Below are 26,950 nucleotides of genomic sequence, written 5' to 3'. Positions count from 1 at the left end.
TTAGATCTGTTTGCTTGAATAAATTTACTACCTAGGAATATTTGTTTAATCAATTAATTAATTACTGCAACGCTTTATAGCCGTATAAAGAACTACTAGTGAGAAATGGCCCGTGCTGAGCCCGAGCCCAAACCTATTAAGTTAGCAATTTATATTATTTAGTGAAATTTTTTTCATAGTGTAGTATTAGGCTATTAGCTCAGTGAAGAGATCTTGTGAGAAGTTCAAATTGTAAGACTTTTCTACACGAAATATGGGCTGTGATATAAATTTAATATGTAAACAAACTATGTTATCAAAGCGCAAAGGGCAAGATAGAAATTGTTTTAATAGTTAAAAAAAGGACTTCAATTTAATATTACATTTGAAAGCCTAACACAAGAACAGCACCAAACACAAACACATTATCGTTTATCTAAACTACTTCAATAGAAAGATCTATTGAATCATTATAGTCTCTTGACCACTAATCTATAAGAACCAAAAATATTCATTTAAAAAGAAAGAACTCTTTTCATGGTCATGGCAGAGATCCAGTAGGGAAGCATGACACCAACAATCAAACCAGTGAAGACCTTGGGGGTCAAAATATAGACGGTTGAAGTTTCAGCCCGACTCACAAAAGCACCAAACAGGGCCAGAGACACAAGTGCAACCCCATTTACTCTCCAGGATCCCTTGCCTAAAACGTGTAGTCTTAAATAGCTACCGTCCTGCAAAATAGTCCTCGGCGAAGGTCAACCTTATGCACCGCCAAAAAGAGAAAAACCACCACTAATGGAAGGAAAAAAAGGTAGCAGAGTAAAAGACATCCCACATAGTTTGATAGCTTACCATCGTGAGCGGGGACCCCACATAAAATGGTGCCATCGAAACTTTAGTTAATGGCCTGTGAGACGAAATATCTTCTCCCCCGAAATGAGAGACTTTTAATCTGACAGAAGAGGGGTTCTTAATATATTCGAAAGCACAAACATTACCTACTTTTAGGTGATTTTCTTCCACGAAAGTCGTCCAACCACTTGTAAAAAAGGCATATTGCTGTCCAAATTTGCATTTTACTGACCAGGAACCCTTGCCTCGCCATAGTTTTAAAAAGCTATCGTTCTGCCAATACTTTCTGGCAAAGGCCATATTTAAGGACTTACCAGAAAGAGAAACGTCATTATCAAATTAAAAAAATAATCACAGAGTAACAGAGGCGGACCAAGATTTTGTGCAAGCGTATTCAGGGAGAGACTACGACGAAAGACAACGAACAACCACTACTAAGAACGGCAACAGACACACCTAACCAACTTATTTTTCTGTTCATAACAGGGCCTTACAACGACGTCATTTTGAAATTGTATTTTTTTCTTGAATGACTTGGTAAAAGTTCAACATCTATTTAATTTAACAAGTTATCTGCTATAATGGAGTTCACAATTTTGTTGAATTTCACAAACAATATTTTAATAAAGATTTATTTCATACATTAAACAATTTAGCAAATATAAATTGCTTGCCTGTGTAACAAAAGAGTTATAAACTAACTAAACAACAAAACAGTTAAATACTAAAATAAATTATCAATTTAAAAAGAAAAAGTAAACTAAACATTAACAATAAAATAGCTTAATAAAATATGCTAAGAGTCAGGATTATGAATCAATAATACTCCATCCAAACTCCCATTTGAAAGTAAAAAATGACTTAATAAAATATATGAGATGCGATTTGAATAGCAGACCTCCAACAAGATAGAATGTTATCGATCAGATCTAAATCATCAAGTGATAAGAATAAGTGCCACTTAATAAACTGGAAGGATAAGTGGTTGCCAAATCATGCCCCAATGAGAAGTCTCATTGCCGGACCACTTAACATAGGTGAAGACGATCACACGCTTTCAAATTACATTGACTGCAACAACAAAATTGACGTCTAAGTTCTAACTATACCAACAAAGCCGAATTGTCCATTTACCGATAGTAGTCGCTATATGGCACATTCTTTACCAAGCAGAATGGATCTTTTTTATGTTTTTCATTTTCCTCTTAGAATAATCTATTATTATCTCTACGGTGGTTCTTTTCTCAATGTATTTGCCAATATGTCTTCAGTCTGTTCAATATCCCTGCTCCTCAGCCTATGTTTCCCTCTATAGTTATTGTGACCTTTTAACAAATAACATGCGCATTGACAGAGTGCTTTGCTAACAGCTCCTAGAGAAAATATTAACATGCAATTGTCTGACATATAGCAAAAGTATGTTTCTGTTTTTGGATACTTTATCCGAAGAGTAAATTAAACTTGAAACACTAAGCAACTATGGAAAGCACATTGTCCATTTTCTAATTTCACGGTGGGCACATATAATGGAATTGTCTTTAACCTTCATATCACCGAGATGGTTAAAAGGAAGTACATTCTCTATTTCTCTTTCAAAATTTTACAGTGGGAACATATATCAGAACTGTATTTGACCTTCATATCACTGAGATGGTTACAAGCCAGGTTTACAGTGAAAGATGAACGTAAAAACAGCAAAATCCTTGCGGATTAGCATAAATTTTATGATATTAAAATGTTTGTTCGACAAAGTTTTAAACAGTTAAAATAATATGAAATAAAGAGGAACAAGACAGAGATCTTGATGTCCCAAGCTGAATCTATACCTTCCTTTCTTTGCCCATCCAAAATTTGAATTGGCTTCCAAGACTTTGCACACAAGTTGAAGAAGCCAATAAAATATTTGGAGCAACTTGTAAACTTATCTATACATGTATTTCTCTGGTCTATCCCAACAGAACCAAAAAATCAATAACAAAACCCTACAGTTCTCCTTTTTATAAAGAGATTTTGCATCTTCTTTTCATCTCTATACTCATAAAAATAGTCCACCTCAAAAAACATAGTATAATGGTATGTCTAAGAAATTACTGACAGCAGTAATATAAACATTTCAATAACAAAAGAGTTTAATTATTAAAATTTTCTACTACAAACAGAACATCTATAGTGGAGGCAATAGATATTATACTCATAAAAGATCATGTGTACCTCGGGTTTTCTGCAGCTAAACTTGATTCATGCCTCACAAAAGTATAATGCTGGCCTGAGTTCATTTCCCATAGGCCATAGAGCTGGCAAATCCTCTTCTGGCTGAGTACCACAACAGAATTAATCTTCTTCTATTTTGATATCCATTTGTGTACGTCAAAGAGCTCAATCATCAATCAATATCTGTTTTCGATATGACCCAGTATTAAGCAAGGAATATGATTCTTTTTCCTTTTTGGTGTACAAACCGAACCGGAAAACCGCAACAAACCGAAAAGTCAAACCAAATTGATTAAAAAACCCGGCTAGGTTTGATTTGATTTGGTTTGATATTGAGTAAAAAAACCCGAACCAAACCGACATATAAAATATAATTTTAAGACTTTATATAGAATTTGATTTAAAATATATCTAAAAATATTTGAGATCCTTTCATGGGATATAATATTTAATAGAACTATAAAGTGCATTCATTTTTATTTACTTTAAATAATAGATTGTATCACTTTCTTATTATGTGTTATTGAAATGCATTAAAAATCTCTTTGTTTTTTCATATTCATATGTCAAGATTTATTATATGTTTTTCAAATTTGAAGTGGTATTTCGATAATCTAAAATTACATAAAATATATTATTATTTAGGTATCATATTGATTTTTATGTTTAATTATTAAATTTGGTTAACCCTGAAAGCGTACATCAACCAAAAATTATTGGTAGACGACTAAGAAAATAAACTATTATGTGTTACTAAAAATAATTCTCCCGTTATTTCACTTTAATAGATCATAGATCATATGTTTGTTTTTTTTTAGTAAACATATTCACTTATCAAAATTTTATCTATAACTTTAATAATGCAAGATTGAAATAATATTCATATAACAAAAAAAAACCTGAAAAACTCGAAAAATCCGACAAAACTGAACCAATCCAAACAGATATAATTGGTTTGGTTTGATTTTGATAAAATCCGAACCAACCCGGTCCATGCACACCCCTAGTCAATTGTACTAATAAAATGTTATAGCAAAAATAATGATCATATTAAGAATATTACAATATTATTTTCTAAGTTAATATTATCGTAGTACATATATACATTTATATAAAATCAAATTAACTGGAGTACTGTCAAATTAGAAGGATAATTCTGTGTCCACAAAACCACTAACACTATAAGAAAAATATATGTACGAGTTCAAACAAAATACCAAATGAATATAACATAAATTACATCCCAATTTCAGAGATACTTGTCATAGATATGCAAAATCTGTGACATGTACCTACCTCGCACATAAAAAATTCTTATTCTCCAAAGTCGCGCGGCTATGAAAAGATACTACTAATCCGTAGACCTTTTTGATTTTGAATCTCCAAAAAATCAATCAACACAACCCAAAAAAAAAACACACAAAGGACAGCTTAGTGCACGAAGCATCCTGCATTGATACAGTGTCAGGAGAAGGACCACGCCCAAGGGGTGTGATGTCGGCAACATGCTCAAATGAAGCATTAATGACTGATTCCACTAAGAGAAAGAAAAAAAGAGACATAAAATATCACTTAACTTACAGTGTAACAGCGACCAACCTAACAACAAAAGAATATATTGGATCTCTTTTTCTTTTTTCTTATTTCGGCAAGAGGACACCAGATTCTTGAGAAAATAATTGGTAAGTTGTCACGACCCAATTTCACTTATAGGTCGTGATAGCGCCCAATACTACAGCTAGGCAAGCCAACTAATAAATTAAACATATATCGATAAAATTTAAATTCAAGAAAAATAATAAGACACCAAATTCTACCAATGTGTGTGCCAAGACCTGGTGTCACAAGTGTATGAGCATCTAGTAGATTATACAAAACTCCAAATACTGTCTGAAATGAAAATAGACAGAATTAAAAATACAAGAAGAGGCACTGGTAGCTGCAGGACGGCTCAGAAAGGCAGCTCACCACTACGCCCCTGGATAACGAGGATGTGCGATAATAGGTCCTCCACTAGTATCTGTCTCAGATCCTGCACAAAAAGTACAGCAAGTGTAGCATGAGTACGTAAACAACGTGTATCTAGTAAGTATCAAGCCTAATCTCGAAGTGGTAGAGACGAGATGACCGATTTTGACACTCACTAAGGGTCAACAATAATAATAATAAAAAATTATAATTATTCAAATCAGCATGATTTACAGAGTTAACAATAATTTTATTCAATTAGCAGTAATAATAAAAACCCTTCAAATGCAATAATTTCCAATCTATTAATTAAATCCTTCAATTTCAATAAAATTTTAAATTTATCAAATAACTTTACAAGCTGCAATTCAATTTCAATAAATTTCCAATTTATCAAATAGCTTTACAAGCTGCAATAAACTGTCCAAGTATCGTGTAATTATTATTATTATTATTAAACACGATTTCTGCCGAGGTCGTACAGCCCGATCCAGAGTGTCGTGTGTACTGCCGAGTGACGTGCGGCACGATCCATAGATGCATCTATTCTGCCGAGGCGTTCGGCCCGCTCCACAAGAAAAGAGGACATTTTTCTTATGTACCTCCGGAAAGAGAGTATATTCATTATAAGATAAATTCGGGAGGATGAACAAATTCTGTTTAATAATTAATTAATTTATACAGAAAATTAAACATATGAGATTTCCATCCTTTAATATTTTTATCTAACTATTCACAATATATATATATATATATATATATATATATATATATATATATATCAAATAATATTAATTAAACAAAGAATACAATTTACACAAGTAATTCATGCTTTGAGTCCTAAACTACCCGGATTTTAGCATTTATAGTAGCTACGCACGGACACTCGTCACCTCGTGCGTACGTAGCCCCCACAATTAACAATAATTATTGCTTTAATTACCTATGGGGTAATTTCCCCCTCACAAGATTAGACAAGAGACTTACCTCAATTTGTTCCAATTTAATCTACTAGAAGGCCTTTTCCTGGATTATCCAACTCTGAATGGCTTGAATCTAGTGAAAATAATTCGATACAATTATTAAAAATTATAGGAATCAATTCCATAAGAAAATACTATATTTTTCAATAAAAATCTGAAATTAATTAAAATTTCATCCTTGGGGCCCATGTCTCGAAATCTGGCGAAAGTTACGAAATCCGACAACTCATTCAATTACGAGTCCAACCATACCAGTTTCACTCAAATCCGACTCCGAATCGATACCGAAATCTCAAAAATTCATTTTTATGAGATTTCTAAAAATTTTCCAAATTTCAATCTCAAAACACTAATTAAATGGTGAAAATAATGATATATTCGTGTATATTGATCAAATCCGAGTTAGAATCACTTACCCCAATGTCTTTTCCTTGAAAAACTATCAAAAATCGCCTCTGCTCAAGCTCCAATTTGTTAAAAATGACGAATGAGACGAATGCCCTCTTTTATAATTTTGCCCAGGCAACCCTCGATCATGACCTCGATCCTCGGCCTCGATCGTGGTTTGATAATGGCCTCGATCCTCGGCCTAGATCATGGCCTCGATCCTCGGCCTCGATCATGGCCTCGATCGTGGCTTCGATCATGGCCTCGATCATGGCCTCGATCCTTGGTCTCGACCGTGGATTCGATCATGGCCTCGATCGTGGGTCTCTATCTTGGGCTCGATCTTGGCCTAGAATTTCCAGCACAAAGGAAAAATTGCAGCAGCTGTTTTAAGTCCAACTTTTGATCCGTTAACCATCCGAAACTCACTCGAGGCCCTCGGGACCTCAACCAAATATACCAACAAGTCCTAAAACATCATACAAACTTATTTTAAACCTCAAATCACATAAAACGATACTAAAACCACGAATTATGCTCCAATTCAAGCTTAATGAAACTTAAAATTTCCAACTTCTACATTCGATGTCGAAACCTATCAAATCAAGTCTGATTGACCTCAAATTTTGCACACAAGTCAAAAATGACATAACAAAGCTATAAAAAATTTTGGACCTAGATTCCGACCCCGATATCAAAAAATCAATTTCCCGGTCAAACTTCCAAACTTAAATTCTTATTTTAGCCATTTCAAGCCTAATTTAACTATGGACTTCCAAATAAAATTTCGAACATGCTCCTAAGTCCAAAATCACCATACGGAGCTGTTGGAATCGTCAAAATTCTATTCCGGGGTCATTTTTTCAAAATGTTGACCGAAGTCAAACTTGGCCTTTTAAAGCCAACTTAAGGAACCAAGTGTTCCGATTTCAACCCAAACACTTCCAAATTCCGAATCAACCATCTCCGTAAGTCGTAAATCATTAAAAGCACATACAGAAAGTTTTATTTTAGGGAACGGGGTTCTAAAAGTCAAAATGACCGGTTGGGTCATTATATTCTCCACCTCTTAAACAAATATTCGTCCTCGAATGAGTTTAGAATTGTACCCGGAGTGCCGAATAAGTGTGGATATCTGCTCCGCATATTTTTCTCGGCCTCCCAAGTCGCTTCCTCGACTGGTTGGCCCTTCCACTGGACTTTTATTACAAAAGTCCTCTTGGACCTCAACTGGCGAACCTGTTTATCAACAATGGAAATTAGTTCTTCTTCATAGCCCAAACTATTATCTAGTTGAACTGTGCTGAAGTCCAACACATGTGACAGATCGGCATGATATTTCCGGAGTATGGATACATGAAAAACCGGATGAACTCCCGATAGACTGGGAGGCAATGCAAGCTCATAAGCAACCTCCCCAACTCGTCTTAACACCTCAAATGGGCCTATAAACCTTGGGCTCAACTTGCCCTTCTTCCCGAATCTCATGATTCCCTTCATCGGCGAAACCTTCAAGAGAACTTTTTCACCCATCATAAAGGATAAATCACGCGCTTTCTGATCTGCGTAACTCTTCTATCTGGACTGCGATGTACAAAATCGCTCCTGAATCAACTTTACCTTTCCCAAGGCATCCTTCATCAAATCAGTACCATATAACTTAGCCTCACCGGGCTCAAACCAACCGATGGGCGAACGACATCGCCGACCATATAAAGCCTCAACTGGAGCCATCTCGATGCTGGATTGGTAACTGTTATTATAAGCAAACTCGGCCAACGGCAAGAAACGATCCCACTGACCTCCAAATTCAATCACACATGCCTTGAGCATATCCTCCAAAATCTGAATTGTCCGCGATGACTACCCATCGGTCTGCGGATGAAAGGCTGTGCTGAGCTCTACACGGGTCCCCAATTCACTCTGTACTGCTCTCCAGAAATGTGAAGTAAACTGAGGGCCTCTATCTGATATGATAGAAATTGGCACACCGTACAACTGAACTATCTCCTGAATATAAATCTGGGCCAACCTCTCTGAAGTATATGTAGTCACAACAGGAATAAAATGTGCCGACTTGGTCAGCCTGTCAACAATGACCCAAACTGCATCAAACTTCCACAAGGTCCGCGGTAACCCAACTACAAAGTCCATAGTGATGCGTTCCCATTTCCACTTTGGTATAGTCATCTGCTGAAGTAGGCCACTGGCCTCTGGTGCTCATATTTAACTTGCTGGCAATTTAGACACCTAGCTACATACTCAACTATGTCCTTTTTCATTTGCCTCCACCAATAATGTTGCCTCAAATCACGATATATCTTCGTAGCACCTGGATGAATAGAATACCGAGAACTGTGTGCCTCCTCTAGGATCTTTTTCCTCAGTCCATCCACATTAGGAACACATAGACGATCCTGGAGTTGCAGAACATCATCCGCTCTAATAGTAACTTCCTTGGCACCACCCCGTAGTACCGTTTCTCGAAGAACCATTAAGTGTGGATCATCATACTGCCAAGCCTTGATTTTCTCAAATAGTGAAGACTGAGCTACAACACATGCAAGAACTCGGCTGGGCTCTGAAATATCCAGCCGTACAAGTTTGTTGGCCAAGGACTGAATATCCAAAGCTAATGGCCTCTCCTATGCTGAAATGAAAGACAATTACCCATACTCTCCGCCTTTCTACTCAAGGCGTCTGCAACCACATTTGCTTTGCCCGGATGATATAGGATAGTAATATCATAATCTTTCAGTAATTCCAGCCATCTGCGCTGCCTTAAATTTAGGTCCCTTTGCTTGAACAAATGCTGCAAACTGCGAAGGTCAGTGTAAACTTCACAAGACACCCCATAAAGATAATGCCTCCAAATCTTAAGAACGTGAACAATCGCAGCTAACTCCAAATCATGTACCGAATAATTCTACTCGTGGGGCTTTAGCTGACGTGAAGCATATACAATAACTCGCCCTTCCTGCATTAATACATAACCCAAACCAACATGTGAAGCATCACAATATACTGTATACATCCCCGAACCGGAAGGAAACACTAACACTGGTGTTGTAGTCAATGCTGTCTTGAGCTTCTAAAAGCTCGCCTCACAATCATCAGACCATCGGAACGGAGCACCCTTCTGGGTTAATTTGGTCAAAGGTGCTGCAATAGATGAAAAACCCTCCACGAACCGACGATAATAACCTGCTAAACCGAGAAAACTCCCGATCTCAGTCGCCGAAGTGGGACGATGCCAATTCTGAACTGCCTCAATCTTTTTGGGATCAACTCTAATACCTTCGCCCGATATAATATGTCCCAAAAATGCTACAGACTCTAGCCATAACTCATATTTGGAGAACTTAGCATATAGCTTTTGTTCCCGCAACGTCTGAAGCACCACTCTCATATGCTGCTCGTGCTCCTCCTTACTGCGTGAGTAAATCAAAATGTCATCAATAAAGACAATGACAAACGAATCAATATATGGCCTAAATACCCTGTTTATCAGATCCATAAATGCTGCCGGGGCGTTAGTTAAACCAAAGGACATTACCAGAAACTCATAATGACCATATCTAGTCCGAAAAGTAGTCTTCGGAACATCCGAATCCCGAATCTTCAACTGATGGTACCCCGACCTCAAAATCGATCTTAGAGAACACCCTAGCACCCTGCAACTGGTCAAATAGATCATCAATACGCGGCAACAGGTACTTGTTCTTAAGTGTGACTTTGTTCAATTGACGGTAATCAATACACATCTGCATTGTTCCATCCTTCTTCTTCACAAATAATACTGGTATACCCCAAGGCGATACACTCGGTCTGACGAACCCTTTGGCTAGTAACTCCTCAAGCTGTTCTTTCAATTCTTTCAATTCTTTCGGAGCCATGCGATACAGTGGGATAGATATAGGCTGGGTATTTGAAGCCAAGTCAATACAGAAATCAATATCACGATCAGGTGTCATACCTGGAAGATCTGAAGGAAATACATCGGAGAACTCCCGAACTGCAGGCACTGAATCAATAGCCGGAGTCTTTGCAGTAGTATCCCGAACATAGGCTAGATAAGCCAAACAACCCTTCTTAACCATGTGTTGAGCCTTTATAAAAGAAATAACTCGATTAAATGAACTAACAGACGAACCCTTCCACTCCAGCTTAGGCAATGCTGGAATAGCCAAGGTAACAGTCTTGGCATGACAATCTAGAATAACATGATATGGAGATAACCAGTCCATGCCCAGAATAATTTCAAAATCGGTCATCTCAAGCAATAGGAGATCTGATCTAGTTTCATAACCACAAAATGTAATAATACAGGACCGGTAGATACGGTTCACAATAACAGAATCGCCCAGAGGAGTGGACACATAAACAAGAGTACTCAAGGACTCACGAGAAACACTCAGGAATGGAGCAAATAGAGATGACACATATGAATACGTAGATCCTGGATCAAATAATATTGAGGTATCTTTGCCGCAAATAGAAATAATACCTATAATCACGGTATCTGAGGCCTCTGCATCTAGTCTGGCCGGAAAAGCATAGAACCGAGCTGGAGCGCCAACTGGCTAACCTCCGCCTGGATGAACTCCACCTCTTAGTGGTCGGACTACTGGTGGAGCAACTGGTGCGTTAATCATAGGCTGCTGACCCTACTGCACTGGTCTACCCCGCAGTCTGGGGCAGAATCTCCGTATGTGACCGAGATCCCCGCAATCGTAACAACTTTTCGGTGCGATAAGCTGCTGACTAGAAGTCTGGCTCTGGTGACCTGAATACCCACTAGAAGAACCCTGAATAGCTGGTGGGCGATAAGAACTCTTTGGTATAGCACTAAGATAGGGTCGCACTGGAGCACCTCGAGGAGGCGGTGGTGCTGGATATGGGGGCCTGCTGGACTGCCCTCTCACGAACTGACCTCTGCCCCCAGACGGAGCACCTCTGAACTCTCCAGAATACCTAAACCGCTTATCTCTAGTAACCTGCTCTCGGCTACGATGACGTACACCCTCAATCCTTGGGGCTATCTCCACGGCTAGCTCATAAGATGTACTCATCTCAACCTCTCGAGCCATAGTGGCCTGAATGCCAGTATGTAAACCAGCTACAAACCTCCGTACTCTCTCCGCCTCAGTAGGGAGTATCATAAGTGCGTGGCGAGATAACTCAGAGAACCTCGCCTCATAATCGGTCACTGACATCTGACCCTACTGGAGCTGCTCAAACTGAAACCGCAACTCTTCCCTCTAAGAGGGTGGAATATACCTGTCCAGAAAGATATGGGTGAACATATCCCAAGTCATGGGATAAGAATCTGCTGGTCTGCCAAGAACATAAGACTGCCACCAACTACGGGCTCTGCCCTCTAGCTGAAAAGTAGCAAAGTCTACCCCATGAGACTCCAATATCCTCATGTTATACAGTCCATCCTTGCACAGATCAATGAAATCTTGGGGATCCTCATGTCGCTCACCCCCAAAGAAAGGAGGATGTAGTCTAGTCCATCTGTCCAATAGTTTCTGAGGATCAACGGCTACATCTAGCCTGGGCTTAGGTGTAGCTGCTGCCACTGGCTGGGCTCCACCCACGGGTAGTGCACCCTAGGTCTGATATACAGCAGTTGCCTGTCCATGAGCCTGTGCAGTTAGAGTTTGTGCTCTGCCGCCCGTCTTAGATGTGGCTGGGTCTGCCGAAAATAAACCGGCCTGAGTCATATTGTCCATGAACCGCAACATACAACCCATGACATCCTGAAATCCCGGTGCAGATGTGAAATCCACCGGAGTTGGCTCTGCCACAGGTACTTCACCCTGCTCCTTAATAATGGGATTCTCTGCTGGACCCACTGGCGGCATAACTGGAACAGTCCTGGGATGTCCTCGCCCTCTACCACGGGCTGGAGCCCTCCCTCGGCCTCTGCCTCGGCCTCTAGCAACTGGGGGAGTAGCTCTTCCCTGGTCTAGAACCTCATTAAAGCGTGTTCTCACCATCTGAGAGAGAATAAGAGAAGGATATTTAGAACTACATCAATTGCATGATGGAATATGAAGAAAGGTAATTTCCTAACACCCTATAGCCTCTCGAAGATAAGTACAGACGTCTCCGTACTGATCCGCAAGACTCTATTAGGTCTGCTCATAACTTGTGAGACCTACGTGAACCTAGTGCTCTGATACCATGTTGTCACGACCCAATTTCACCTATAGGTCGTGATAGCGCCCAATACTACAGCTAGGTAAGCCAACTAATAAATTAAACATATATCGATAAAATTTATATCCAAGAAAAATAATAAGACACCAAATTCTACCAATGTGTGTGCCAAGACCTGGTGTCACAGGTGTATGGGCATCTAGTAAATTATACAAAACTCCAAATACTGTCTAAAATAAAAATAGATAAAATTAAAAATACAAGAAGAGGCACTGGTAGCTGCAGGACGGCTCAGAAAGGCAGCTCACCACTACGCCCCTGGATAACGAGGATGTGCGATAATAGGTCCTCCACTAGTATCTGTCTCAGATCCTGCACAAAAAGTGCAACAAGTGTAGCATGAGTACGTAAACAACGTGTATCTAGTAAGTATCAAGCCTAATCTCGAAGTGGTAGAGACGAGATGACTGGCTTTGACATTCACTAAGGGTCAACAATAATAAATGAAATAAATTATAATTATTCAAATCAGCATGATTCACAGATTTAACAATAATTTTATTCAATTAGCAGAAATAATAAAAATCCTTCAAATGCAACAATTTCCAATCTATTAATTAAATCCTTCAATTTTTATAAAATTTTAAATTTATCAAATAGCTTTACAAGGTGCAATTCAATTTCAATAAATTTTAATTTATCAAATAGCTTTACAAGCTGCAATAAACTATCCAAGTATCATGTAATTATTATTATTATTAAGCATGATTTCTGCCTGGATCGGGCTCAATTTCTACCGAGATCGTACGGCCCGATCCAGATTATCGTGTACACTGCCGAGAGACGTGCGGCACGATCCATAGATGCATCTATCCTGCCGAGGCGTTCGGCCCGCTCCACAAGAAAAGAGGACATTTTTCTTATGTACCTCCAGAAAGAGAGTATATTCATTATAAGATCAATTCGGGAGGATGAACAAATTCTTTTTAACAATTAATTAATTTACACAAAAAAATTAAACATATAAGATTTCCATCCTTTAATATTTTTATCTAACAATTCACAATATATATAGAGATCAAATAATATTAATTAAACAAAAAATACAATTTACACAAGTAATTCATGCTTTGAGTCCTAAACTACCCGGACTTTAGTATTTATAGTAGCTACGCACGGACACTCGTCACCTCGTGCATACGTAGCTCCCACAATTAACAACAATTATTGCTTTAATTACCTATGGGGTAATTTTTCCCTCACAAGATTAGACAAGAGATTTACCTCAATTTGCTCCAATTTAATCCACTAGAAGGCCTTTTTCTCGATTATCCAATTCTGAATGGCTTGAATCTAGCCAAAATAATTCGATACAATTACTAAAAATTATAGGAATCAATTCCATAAGAAAATACTACATTTTTCAATAAAAATCCAAAATTAATTAAAATTTCGACCTTGGGGCCCACGTCTCAAAATCCGGCGAAAGTTACGAAATCCGATAACTCATTCAATTACGAGTCCAACCATACCAGTTTCACTCAAATCCGACTCCGAATCGATACCAAAATCTCAAAAATTTGTTTCTATGAGATTTCTAAAAATTTCCCAAATTTCAATCTCAAAACACTGATTAAATGGTGAAAATAATGATATATTCATGTATATTGATCAAATCCGAGTTAGAATCACTTACCCCAATATCTTTTCCTTGAAAATCTATCAAAAATCGCCTCTGCTTAAGCTCCAATTTGTTAAAAATGACGAATGAGATGAATGCCCTCTTTTATAATTCTGCCCAGGCATCCCTCAATCATGACCTCGATCCTCGGCCTCGATCATGGTTCGATCATGGCCTCGATCCCTGACCTCGATCATGGCCTCGATCGTGGCTTCGATCATGGCCTCGATCATGGCCTCAATCGTGGCCTCGATCCTCGGCCTCGATCGTGGCTTCGATCATGGCCTCGATCGTGGGTCTCTATCTTGGGCTCGATCTTGGGCTCGATCTTGGCCCAGAATTTCCAGCACAAAGGAAAACTTGCAGCAACTATTTTAAGTCCAACTTTTGATCCGTTAACTATCCGAAACTCACCCGAGGCCCTCGGAACCTCAACCAAATATACCAACAAGTCCTAAAATACCATACGAACTTATTTTAAACCTCAAATCACATAAAACGATGCTAAAACCACGAATTATGCTCCAATTCAAGCCTAATGAAACTTAAAATTTCCAACTTCTACATTCGATGTCGAAACCTATCAAATCAAGTCCGATTGACCTCAAATTTTGCACACAAATCATAAATGATATAACGGAGCTATAAAAATTTTCGGAACTGGATTCCGACCCCGATATCAAAAAGTCAATTCTCCGGTCAAACTTCCAAACTTAAATTCTTATTTTAGCCATTTCAAGCCTAATTTAACTACGGATTTTCAAATAAAATTTCGAACACGCTCCTAAGTCTAAAATTACCATATGGAGCTGTTGGAATCGTCAAAATTCTATTCCGGGGTCGTTTTCTCAAATGTTGACCGAAATCAAACTTGACCTTTTAAAGCGAACTTAAGGAACTAAGTGTTCGGATTTCAACTCAAACACTTTCAAATCACGAACCAACCATCCCTGCAAGTCATAAATTATTAAAAGCACATACGAGAAGTTTTATTTTAGGGAACAGGGTTCTAAAAGTCAAAATGACCGATTGGGTCATTACATAAGTCTTACCTTGTCCGTCTTTTTACCGCGCTTCTAAAGTGGTATGGTATCAGTAGGTGGAACCAAGCGGATCCCTGGAAGAAGGGTTAGATAAAGGAGCGGTTGTAGCTGATGCCTTTTGATGGCAATGAACTTTAACAATTCTTCTCCCAGTGATCACTTCATTAGTTGGTCTCTTGAAATATCCACGCTCCTGCTCAAATATCTCTTCCTCATCATTAAGACCAGGATTATCTCTAAATAATCCCTTTTTGCAGCCCTTCTCTTTGCCGGTTGAGGAGAATTTGCGTGCTCCATTTGAAAAAAGAAGAAACATACTTGTAGAGTTCTCAAAACGATTTTAATTTTTACAGGAATTACTCAAAAGAAGTTGGTGACACAATAAAAAAAAAAAAAAATTAATATTTGCTGAGAGTGAGAGCAACAAAAGGGCGTTGAGGAAGTGTCGGCAGACTAATTCAAACAGAGGAAATGCACAAGAAATAAAAATAATCTACAAGCACCACAATAAACTCTGTAACATATAATACAAATTTAAATAATCTACAAGCATCACAATAAACTCTGCAACATATAATGCGAATTTGAATAATCCATTCAAGTGAAGCATTTATGTTATTGTTGGTCAAGACTATTACAATCACGTCCCTTTGAGAACATCAAATTTATTAGGAAGGATACAGAAAAGACTATTACAAATACAATCAGCTAGGTAAAGAAGCCTGCAACTTGCCAACCACAGTCTGACACTGAAATCTAGACTTTCCAAATTGTAGTGTTCAAGTCCCTCTATCTTCAAAAAGAATATGTTGTTTCCCAAATATTATTCACTGTGCTTTTTCTAGCCACGACGTTCTCCTTTCTAAGTCAATTATTAATGGTGACTCACCAGGCACGCTGTAGGTTTGCACGTCGCAGCACGAAAGTGATTTTCTCAAGCGTCCTACTATACTCTATTTGTTCACTTGTGTTATTTGGGGGTCGAGTCAGTTCACTGGCCCAGTTTGTAAATTTTTTTCCAGAAAATTCTCCATCTTGTTGACTAAGACAAGTAGACAACAATAACGATAATAAATAGAGCCGAGGAAAAGTCCACTCTAAGAGCTAGTAATCATTTATCTAAAGAAAATGATGCAGTTAGCAAGAGTCACGCAGTTCATTTCAAAATGAAATGGAATTTAGTCTTCCGTTTAAACCTCTGAAAAAAAGTTGGTCTCATCATCAGCTCAATTAAGAGCGGACCCCTATACGTTCTCCCATTTAATAAAATCTGTCTGCATCTTCTTCTTTTCATCTTTATACTCATGCAGTCCACCTCAAAAAACATAGCATAACAGTCTGTCTAAGAAATTACTAAGATCGATAAATATAAACATTTCAATAACAAAAACTTTAATTATTGAAATTTTCTACTACAAACAGAACATATATAGAGGAGGCAATAGAGATTGCAATCATAAAAGATCATGCATACCTAGAATTTTCTGCAGCTAGACTTGACCACGCCTCCCAAAAGTATAGTGCTGGTCTGAATTCAATTCCCATAGAGCTGGGAAGTTCTCTTCTGGCTGAGCACCACAACAGTCACACTTTCTTCCAAATTGTCCATATCTAATTGGAAATCTCAGTTGGTCATACTAATATTTAATGATGTTAGTCTCGTCGTGTTTGATGACTATGATATAACATAATATTGAAGCACCTCTCGACCTCCCAGAGCAGGCACAAAAAGAAAAACACAATCAATCTTCTTTCAGCCTATGGAAACAAATCAAATTGCAAATGCAATAGCCAATAGGCACCACTGCAATTACTTTTGAATAATGATTAAAATCAAAGCAATCTGCAAATCTCTTTACGAAATTATCATACTTTTAACCGTAAAAGGTCCTTACATGAAATTTGGAGAATTACGTGTTGGTTAATGGAAACACATCATAAGCAAAGATGATAACTTTCTGAAAGACTATAAATCACCAAAAGAGAGGGAAAAAAGGTAAAGTTACGCCAATTTACCTTAGTTTTTCTGTGAAATTATGCCAATTTATATAATCAAAATGGGAAGTAAAATATGGTATCTGAAACTGTCACGACCCAAAATTTCTCACCGACGGGACAGTGATGGCACCTAACATTTCACTTGCTAGGCAAGCCAACGTTAGAGAATTATTAACCAATTCCTTATTTCCATTCAGAAATTAACAATAATTAACTAAGATGAAATATAGTAAGTGCGGAATATCATAAACTGTATTAATTACTACCACCCGGATCTGGAGTCACAATTCACGAGCATTCTAGAATTTACTACAAGTAATAGTCTGAAAGAAATACAACTGTCTGAATGAAAGAAACAGTAGAACAGAAAAGATAGACGGGGACTTCAAGGTCTGTGAACGCCGACAAATTTACCTTGAGTCTCCGGACATCGGACCAATAGCAAAATCTCGATTAACCCGAGCCGGTATCAAAATCTGCACAAAAAGTGCAGAGTGCAGTATCAGTACAACTGACCCCATGTACTGGTAAGTGTCGAGCCTAACCTCGGCGAAGTAGTGACGAGACTAAGACAAGACACCCACATATAACCCGAACAGTATAATCATGCTAGTGGCAACAACAGTGAATAAAGAAATAATGCAGAAATAATGGAAAGGGAACATGCAGTGGGGGAGTACAACATAAAAAGTGAGAATAATGAAAAGACAGAATTAAACCGAGAATCCTTAAAAGAATTGAGCAATTAAAACAATAAGAAAAACCGCACGGCATCACCCTTCGTGCTTTTACTCTCAACCTCACCAAATAAATAAATAGAACGACACGACATCACCTTTCGTGCATTTATTCTCAACCTCACCAAATAAATAAATAGAACGGCATGGCATCACCCTTCGTGCATTAAACCTTTCATAATATACACGGCATCACCCGTCGTGCTTTAAACCTCTCATAATATGCACGACATTACCCTTCGTGCTTTACACTCTTCCTTACAATATAAATAATCATGCACGACATTACCCTTCGTGCTTTACACTCCTCCTCACCAATCACAGAATCAATAACAATGGATAGATAAGAGTATCACAAAGAAACCAGTATTTTACCCATAATCAATAGCACAATGTAATCTCAACCTTGAATCAATATTCGAAAGATACCAAATCTCAGTGAAACCAGATGTGAGTCACCCAATATTTCAAATCACCCGGTAAGCATGGATAGTAAAATTTAAGGCTACAAAATAGACAAGAATAGAATTTCACTCGCATGCTATGACTCGACAACGGTGTATAGATGCTCGTCACCTCACCTATACATCGTATTTAACAACCAAACACGTAGCAAATGAACACATAATACTTATTCCCTCAAGTCAAAGTTAGATGCGATACTTACCTCGCTCCGAAGGCCACTTAATTCTCAATCACAACTTTTCATTTGGAATTCACCTCCAAATCACTCGTATCTATTCAAAAATGACTCAATAATATCAAATATTGCTAAAGGAATCAATTATATTGCATAAGTTAAATTTTCCAAATTTTTCTCCAAAAAGCCGAAAAATCGACCCTAGGCCCGCTTGGTCAAAATCCGAGGTTCGGACCAAAATCTATTTACCCATTTATCTCCGAGCCCGAATATATAATTATTTTTAGAATCCGACCTCAATTCGAGGTCTAAATCCCCAAATTTCGAAATTCCTAAGTTCTACCCAAAAATCCTAATTTCACCATAAATATTCTAGATTCTAGGTTGAAATCTTGTTATAAGATATAAAAGATTGAAAGAAAAGAGTTAGGAATCACTTGAGGTTTAGGTTTTGAAAAATTGAAGAATGAATGAAACATCCCGTCTAAGTCTAAAGTTATCAGCTGCGGATGTCGTATTTGCGACCTGAGCTTCGCAATTGCGAAGCTCGCAAATGCGAAGGAGTCATCGCAATGCGAGAACTTTCATATTTCCGCTGCCTTCACAAATGCGAAGAGTATGTCGCATTTGCGACAATTGGGCCATCGCAATTGCGGGTAGAAGTTCGCATTTGCGAACATGCCCTTCCCCAGACCCCCTTCGCAATTGCGAAGATAAACTCGCAATTGCGAAATAAACTCGCAATTGCAAGAACTGCTGGCCTAGGCTTTCTTCGCAATTGCGATAAAAACCTCACAATTGCCATACCTGCTTGGTTCGCATTTGCGAATCCTGATCTCGCAATTGTAAGATCAGAGGTCTGCTACAGACACCAGTTATACCAGCAAATTTCAAAGTTCCAAAACATCTCGCGGCCTATCCGAAACTCACCCGAGCCCTCAGGACTCCAAACCAAATATGCACACAAGTCTAAAAATATCATACAAACTTGCTCGCGCGATCAAATCGCCAAAATAACACCTAGAACTACGAATGTAGCACCAAATCAAAACACTTAAAAATTTATATCTTCTCAACTGGACGTCCGACTCACGTCAAATCAACTCCGTTTCTCACCAAATTTCACAGACAAGTCTTAAATATCATAATGAACATGTACCGGACTCCAGAACCAAAATACAGACCCAATACTAACAATGCCAAATATAAATCAATTCTTAAAAATAAATAATTTCCAAACTTTTAAAGTTTCATAAAAAATTCATAACTTGAGTTAGGGACCTCCGAATTCGATTCCGGGCATACGCCCAGGTCCCATAATTCGATACGGACCCACCGGGATAGTTAAAATATGGATCCGGACCCGTTTACTAAAATATTTACCGAATTCAACTAAAATCAACTTTTAAGGCATAAATTCTTATTTTCATCAATTTTCAACATAAAAGCTTTTCGAAAAGCTGCCCGGATTGCGCACGTAAATTGAGGAGGGTAAAAATGAGATTTTTAAGGCTTAAGAGCGCAGATTCGAGTTCTAAAACATAAGATGACCTTTTGGGTCATCACAAAAACCCAAGAAGATACTCAAAGTTGAAAATTTTCAGGACAAAAAACAAATTACCGTAAAATCGACTACAGTAGTTCAATAGCACCATTTACGAGTCTCAACCGATTTTTTTTGAGTTTCCAAATAGCAGTATGGTATTTATCATGGTTTTCCATCATTGCAAAAATACATTTCTACCTCTGGCATGTAGGGAAATGATACCGTAAAATAACGATAATAATACTGCAATAATATTATTTGTAAGTAGATACACGAATTGGTTTGAGTCGTACTGGGCACTGTCCTAAGAAACTATTTCAGCAATGTGAAATATTTCCCAGGATTAAACAAGCCCATATCTATTTATTTAAAAGATACATGAATCAATAAAATATTAATAATAAATCCAGCCAGTTGAAAAACTATAAGAGAAATAACTTGTAAATGAAAATTTGGACGAAATGGGATTATAGAAGAAAGCTTAATAATTGATATGATAATAGTTACATAGCTAGGTAATGATTGAACCACAAAGGAGGAGCTAATTTCCTTTTTTTTTTATTATCCATTCGGATGGGGCAGACTGTGGCAATATATAAGCAAGAATGATAATGGTAATCTTGACAAGTGATTTAACACTTGTCCATGAACAAACATGCAAGATGCCACTTTTTCTCTTGGAAGGACACTTGGACAAAATAAGCCATTTGTCCACAATAACTTTAAAATATTGCCACATGTAAAATCTCTTGTCATGTACCAATTATCTAAGAGTATCTGGCCACAAAGTTTCATGCAAGAAGTCACTTGGAAATAGATAGGACACTTGTAAAATTTAAAAATAATACATGGCTTTTAAAGTTTTGAAAATACTACCACAATCCGCACATATTTTCAAAAATTTATAGAAAAAGGATAAAGGAATGGAAGAATTAACAACTTGCTAGATTTGCATGGTCCAAATATAATAGGTTTGGTGTCTTCTGGACTATGAACTAAACTTAGACCAATAAAATTTAACTCACAGAATTACTGGTGAAATAGAATATTTCTATGAACCAATAATTCTTATTGTAAGTCAGAGATTTTATCAATCACATTTTGACCCCCAGTAATTTTGCTGTTCAACGCGGTTTTACGCCCAATAGGCCATGCGCGTGCTTGGTTATTCATGAGAGCTCTAGAGACTAGGCCAAAATCTCATATGAGCGGCCCACTCCACTCTCATATAGGTGAATTCATCAAGTATATACATCCTTTAAATACACCATCCATAAGGACTATGAATTTCATTAAGAGTTATAACTCAACCTCTCAATTAGTAGGAGTCAAGCACTCTCTTTTAGTGCTTTAGTGCCAATATCGACTTGTTATTACCCATATGAACCTACTTCATAGGATCTCCAATCACATAGGTTGAGTTACCATCTCTACTGACAACATGTCAGCCTTAACCCCATCTCTTTTGAGGTTTGAAGAATTAATTTTCTTCCCACAGGTTTAGTCAGAGGATCGGCCAAATTTATCTCTGACTACACATAGTCAATGAAAATTATTCCATCTCTCAACAATATTTTTATGACAGCATGTCTCAATTTCATGTGTCTACTTTTACAATTATAAGATTTATTCTTTGCTATAGTCACATTGTATAGACACAGGAGGCAATAAGTCATTATAAAGGGATATTATCTAAGAAGTTTCTTAGCCACTCAGCCTCAAAACCAGCTAACTCCAGAGCTACAAACTCTAATTTCATAGTCGATCTAGCAATGATCGTCTGTTTAGCTGTTTTCTACGATATTGCACCACCAACAAGGGTGAATACATAACCACTAGTGAATTTTATTTCATCTGAATCAGAGATCCAATTTGCATCACTGTACCCTTCTAAACTAGAAGGAAATTCACTATATAGGATACCATAATTCATAGCTCCTCTCAAATATTTTATTAGTCTACCCAATGCAGACCAATGCTCTCTGTTGGTATTATGAGTATATCTACTCAGTCTACACACAACATAGGCTATATCAGACCTTGTAAAATTTATTAAATGCATCAGACTCCCAATAATCTGCGCATATTTAGACTGAGCAACTGGGTCATCATTGTTCTTTTTCAACTGAGAGCTAGCATCAAAAGGAGTGCTCATATATGTGACATTAAAATATTCAAACTTCTTAAGAAGTCTCTCAATAAAATATTTTTGTGACAACATTATTCTATCTTCACTCCTTATAACTTTAATTCCAAATATTCTATTTACTTCACCCAAATCCTTCATATCAAAATTAGCAGATAAAAATAATTTAGTACTTTGTACAATATTTAAACTTTTACCAAATATAAGCATGTCATCAACATAAAGACATATTATCACATAATCATGGTCTACCACTTTAGTATAAATACATTTATTCACCTAAATTGAGGTAAAATCGTCACTCAGTAAGACTTGTTCAAATTTCTCATACCACTGCTTAGGAGCTTGTTTAAGGCCATAAAAATATTTAATTAATTTATAAATTTTATTTTCTTGTCCTGGAATGACACAGCTTTCAGGTTGAACTATATAAATTTCTTCTTCTAAATCACCATTTAAAAAAATTATTTTGACATCCATTTGGTGGATAAAAAGCTTGCGGATTGAAGCTAGGGCAATTAAAACTCGAATAGAAGAAATTCTAGTCACTGGTGTAAATGTATCAAAATAATATATATTTTATTTTTGAGAGGATTCTTTTGCTACTAATCAAGCTTTATATTTATCTAAAGATCTATCAGGATTAAATTTCTTTTTGAAAATACATTTACAACCAATAGGCTTTGCACTAGGAGGTAAATTAGTTAAAATCCATGAGTTATTTTTCAAAATAGAATCGATTTCAATTTTTATTGCCTCTTTCCAATATTTAGCATCTGAAGAAGATATAACTTCAAAATAATTTTATAGTTCATTATCGACAAGAAAAGTTTGAAAATTATTTCCATAAGAAAAATATTCTTTCCTAGGCTTTTTGCTCCTTTTCAGTTCCTCATTAGAGGTAATTTCACTATTTGTTTCAACATGTGTATGAGAAATTTTATCTCAATGGATAAATATATTCAAAGAAGTCAGCATTCTTTGTCTCAATTATAGTATTGCAATTAAGCACATCAGTTTTTAAAATAAGAAATCTATATGCAGTACTATGTTTAGCATATCCAATAAGCATGCAATCAACAGTTTTAGAACTTATTTTTTCTCTTTTTAGGTTTAGGCAAAAGAACTTTAGCAAGGCCCCCCACACTGTTAAATATTTCAAGTTAGGTTTATAACCTCTTCACAATTCATATGGAGTTTTGCCAGTTCTTCTATGTAGTATTCTATTTTGTAAGTGACATGCAGATAAAATAGTTTCACCCCACAAATTATCAGAAGCATTAGAACTAACTAACATAGAGTTTATCATCTCTTTCAAGGTTCTATTTTTTCCTTTCAGCTACCCCATTTGACTCAGGTGAATAAGGTGGAGTTACTTCATGAATTATTCTATTTTTTTTTACAAATATCATTTAAAGATAAATATTCTCCACCTCTATTAGATCTAATTCTCTTGCTTTTACTACTAAGTTAATTTTCAACCTCAGTTTTATAAGAAGTAAAAGCATTAAAAGCATCATCTTTATTTCTAAGCAAATACAACTTAGTATATCTAGAAAAATCATCAATAAAAGTCACATAATATATTTTACCACCTCTAGTCATAGCATGCTTTAAATCGCCTAAATCAGCGTGAATCAAGGATAACAATTAAGTTTCTCTATTTACAGAAAAATAAGTCTTTCTAGTACTTTTAGTTTCAACACATATTTCACACTTGTCAATATTATTTGAGTCTAAACCAGATATTAATCCTAGTGACTTCATTTTCTTTATATACGCGACATTTACATGTCCTAGTCTAGCATGCCACAAAGAAATTGACTCAATCATATAAGCAGTAGAAGATGTATTTTTATATCTAGTATCAAAAATATTAAGCACAAATAAACCATAGTTTCAATATCCATTGCACACAAAAATATTATTTTTGGTCAATACGACCTCATCATTCTCGAAAGAAACCTTCACTCCAACTTTTTCTAATAATCCCGCAGAAACCAAATTGGTTTGTATATTAGGAACATGCAATACATCACTCAATGCTAGAGTTTTACCAAATGTGAGTTTGAGAAGAATTTTTTCTTTCCCAAGAACGCGAGTTGTTCTTGAGTTTCCAAGATAAATAGTTTCTTCTCCTTCCGAGTTGTTCTTGAGTCTCCAAGATAAATAGTTTCTTCTCCTTCCTATACTTGGGTGTAAGACAAAAATTCATTTTTGTCTTCTCAGATGTGCCTAGTAGCACCAGAGTCTATCACCCAATTTCTCACATTGGCCACATTATTTATTTGGAAAATGATCGCAATAATTATATTATCCGCTTTAGTCAAATTAATTTTGACTTAGCGAGATTGTCATTTATCTCAACTCTTCTCTTGCATTGAGGTGCATTTTTCTTGAAGGTTTTAATATTAGCATTGGATATATAACCATGTCTATTTATTTACATACCTGTATTTTGATATCAGTGACTGCTCAAGTTGTGGATGCAATAATATATTTGTAATACCGTAGATATCTGGAAGGACAGCTGGTACAGTAGCAACGGAGACAATACCAAAATTGGTAGCACCATCAAAAATTTCCGTAGTAGTATTAATTTCCATAGTTTCTTAGATTGTAGGAAAATAATACCAAAAAATAACGATAATAATACTGCAATAATATTATTTATAAGCAGATACACGAATTGGCTTGAGTCGTGCTGGACACTGTCCTAAGAAACTATTTTAGCAATGTAAAATATTTTTCCAGGATTAAACAAGCCCATCTCTATTTATTTAAAGGATACAAGAATCAACAAAATATTAATAATAAATCCTGCCAGTTGAAAAACTATAAGAGAAATAACTTGTAAATGAAAGTTTGGACGAAAGGGGATTATAGAAGAAAGCTTAATAATTGATATGATAATAGTTACATAGCTAGGTAATGATTGAACCACAAAGTGGGAGCTAATTTCTTTTTTTTATTATCCATTCGGATGGGGAAGATTATGGCAATATATTATCAAGAATAATAATGGTAATCTTGATAAGTGGTTTAACACTTGTCCATGAATAAACATGCAAGATGCCACTTTTTCTCTTGGAAGGACACTTGGACAAAATAAGCAATTTGTCCACAATAACTTTGAAATATTGCCACATGTAAAAACTCTTGTCATATACCAATTATCTAAGAGTATCTAGCTACAAAGCTTCATGCAAGAAGCCACTTGAAAATAGATAGGACACTTGTAAAATTTAAAAAAAAAATACATGGCTTTTAAAGTTTTGAAAATACTACCACAATCCCCACATATTTTCAAAAATTTATAGAAAAAGGATAAAGGAATGGAAAAATTAACAACTTGCTGGATTTGCAAGGTCCAAATATAATAGGTTTGGTGTCTTCTGGACTATGAACTAAACTTAGACCAATAAAATTTAACTCACAGAATTACTGGTGAAATGTAATATTTCTATGAACCAATAATTCTTATTGTAAGTCAGAGATTTTATCAATCACATTTTGACCCCCGGTAATTTTGCTGTTCAACGCGATTTTGCGCCCAGTAGGCCATGCGCTTGCCTGATTATTCATGAGAGCTCTAGAGACTAGGCCAAAATCTCATAGGAGCGGCTTACTCCACTCTCATATAAGTGAATTCATCAAGTATATACATCTTTTGAATGCACCATCCATAAGGACTATGAATTTTATTAAGAGTTATAACTCAACATCTCAATTAGTAGCCGTCAAGCACTCTCTTTTAGTGTTTTAGTGTAACACCCCGGAAAATTTTGAAGTACTTAAGCGCTATAAAGAAAGTCGATGTGCACTAATTATATTATTTTATGTGAAGACGAGGTTTATTAATGGAATGGATATCAATTAGATATGATAATAAGTGTACGAGTCATATTATAAGTGATGTGGGGTCTAGGGAGAGCCCTCAGTGCAAGTCAAGTTGAGAATTTCATGATAGACTAAAGTTGCAAATGAGTACGCACAAGACCAAAATTTGGACGAGCATATATACATATATATAAGGAGTTATGTGGTGGATGACCTATCGAATTAAAGGTATTTAAGTATAGTTTCTCATGCTTCAAACTTTTTGTCATTTGGACATTCCTACAAGAAGTTATGACCAAATTACCAAAGGCTGGCGGAAGAGCCTGCGGATGCAAAGCATCCGAGGCCGCGTCCGAAAGAGAGGCTGGCAGTGAAGTGCTGCTATAGCATCCAGGTCCGCATCCGACCTTCAAAGAGGAGTGAAGTGGGGATGCGAAGCATCCAGGGCTGCATCCGAAACCCAAAAATCTAGGCCTATAAATACAAGGTCGGGTAAAGAGGGTATTTTGTGTATTTGGGGGTTAGGGTTCTTGAAGTGAAGGGGCGATTTTGAGCTCAAATCTAGTCCAATCAACCCAAGTAAGATGTTAATGATATTTTGGGTTGATTATTACTCAATATACATGATTTCTAACAACATTCTTACATCCAAATATAAGATTTCATCATCAAATCCTCAAGAACACAAAAATCACCAAAGTTGTGATTTTTCAAGATTGATCTACTAGAGGTAATTCCAATGCTTCAAACTCGTTTATTATGAGTAGT

At 36.7% G+C, this 26,950-nt stretch overlaps 1 non-coding gene across 3 annotated transcripts; it reads right to left on the bottom strand.

Moving 5' to 3' along the window:
- Nucleotides 1-298: 298 nt before the first annotated feature.
- LOC104086059 (uncharacterized) lies at nt 299-15,647 on the bottom strand. 3 transcript variants are annotated; one of them, XR_011407848.1, is made up of 3 exons: nt 15,285-15,647; nt 835-3,147; nt 299-713 (listed from the first exon to the last, which is right to left on the bottom strand). It is a non-coding gene; the product is annotated as an uncharacterized protein (transcript). The 3 variants fall into 3 exon arrangements; XR_011407849.1 differs by lacking the exon at nt 15,285-15,647 and having other exon boundaries at nt 835-1,143; nt 3,046-3,298; XR_011407847.1 differs by lacking the exon at nt 15,285-15,647 and having other exon boundaries at nt 835-3,355.
- Between the last annotated feature and the right edge of the window lie 11,303 nt (nt 15,648-26,950).

The sequence above is a fragment of the Nicotiana tomentosiformis genome, chromosome 5 (genome assembly GCF_000390325.3).
Source record: "Nicotiana tomentosiformis chromosome 5, ASM39032v3, whole genome shotgun sequence".
NCBI classification, from domain to species: Eukaryota; Viridiplantae; Streptophyta; class Magnoliopsida; order Solanales; family Solanaceae; genus Nicotiana; species Nicotiana tomentosiformis.
This window is presented reverse-complemented; position numbering and strand designations above follow the sequence as displayed.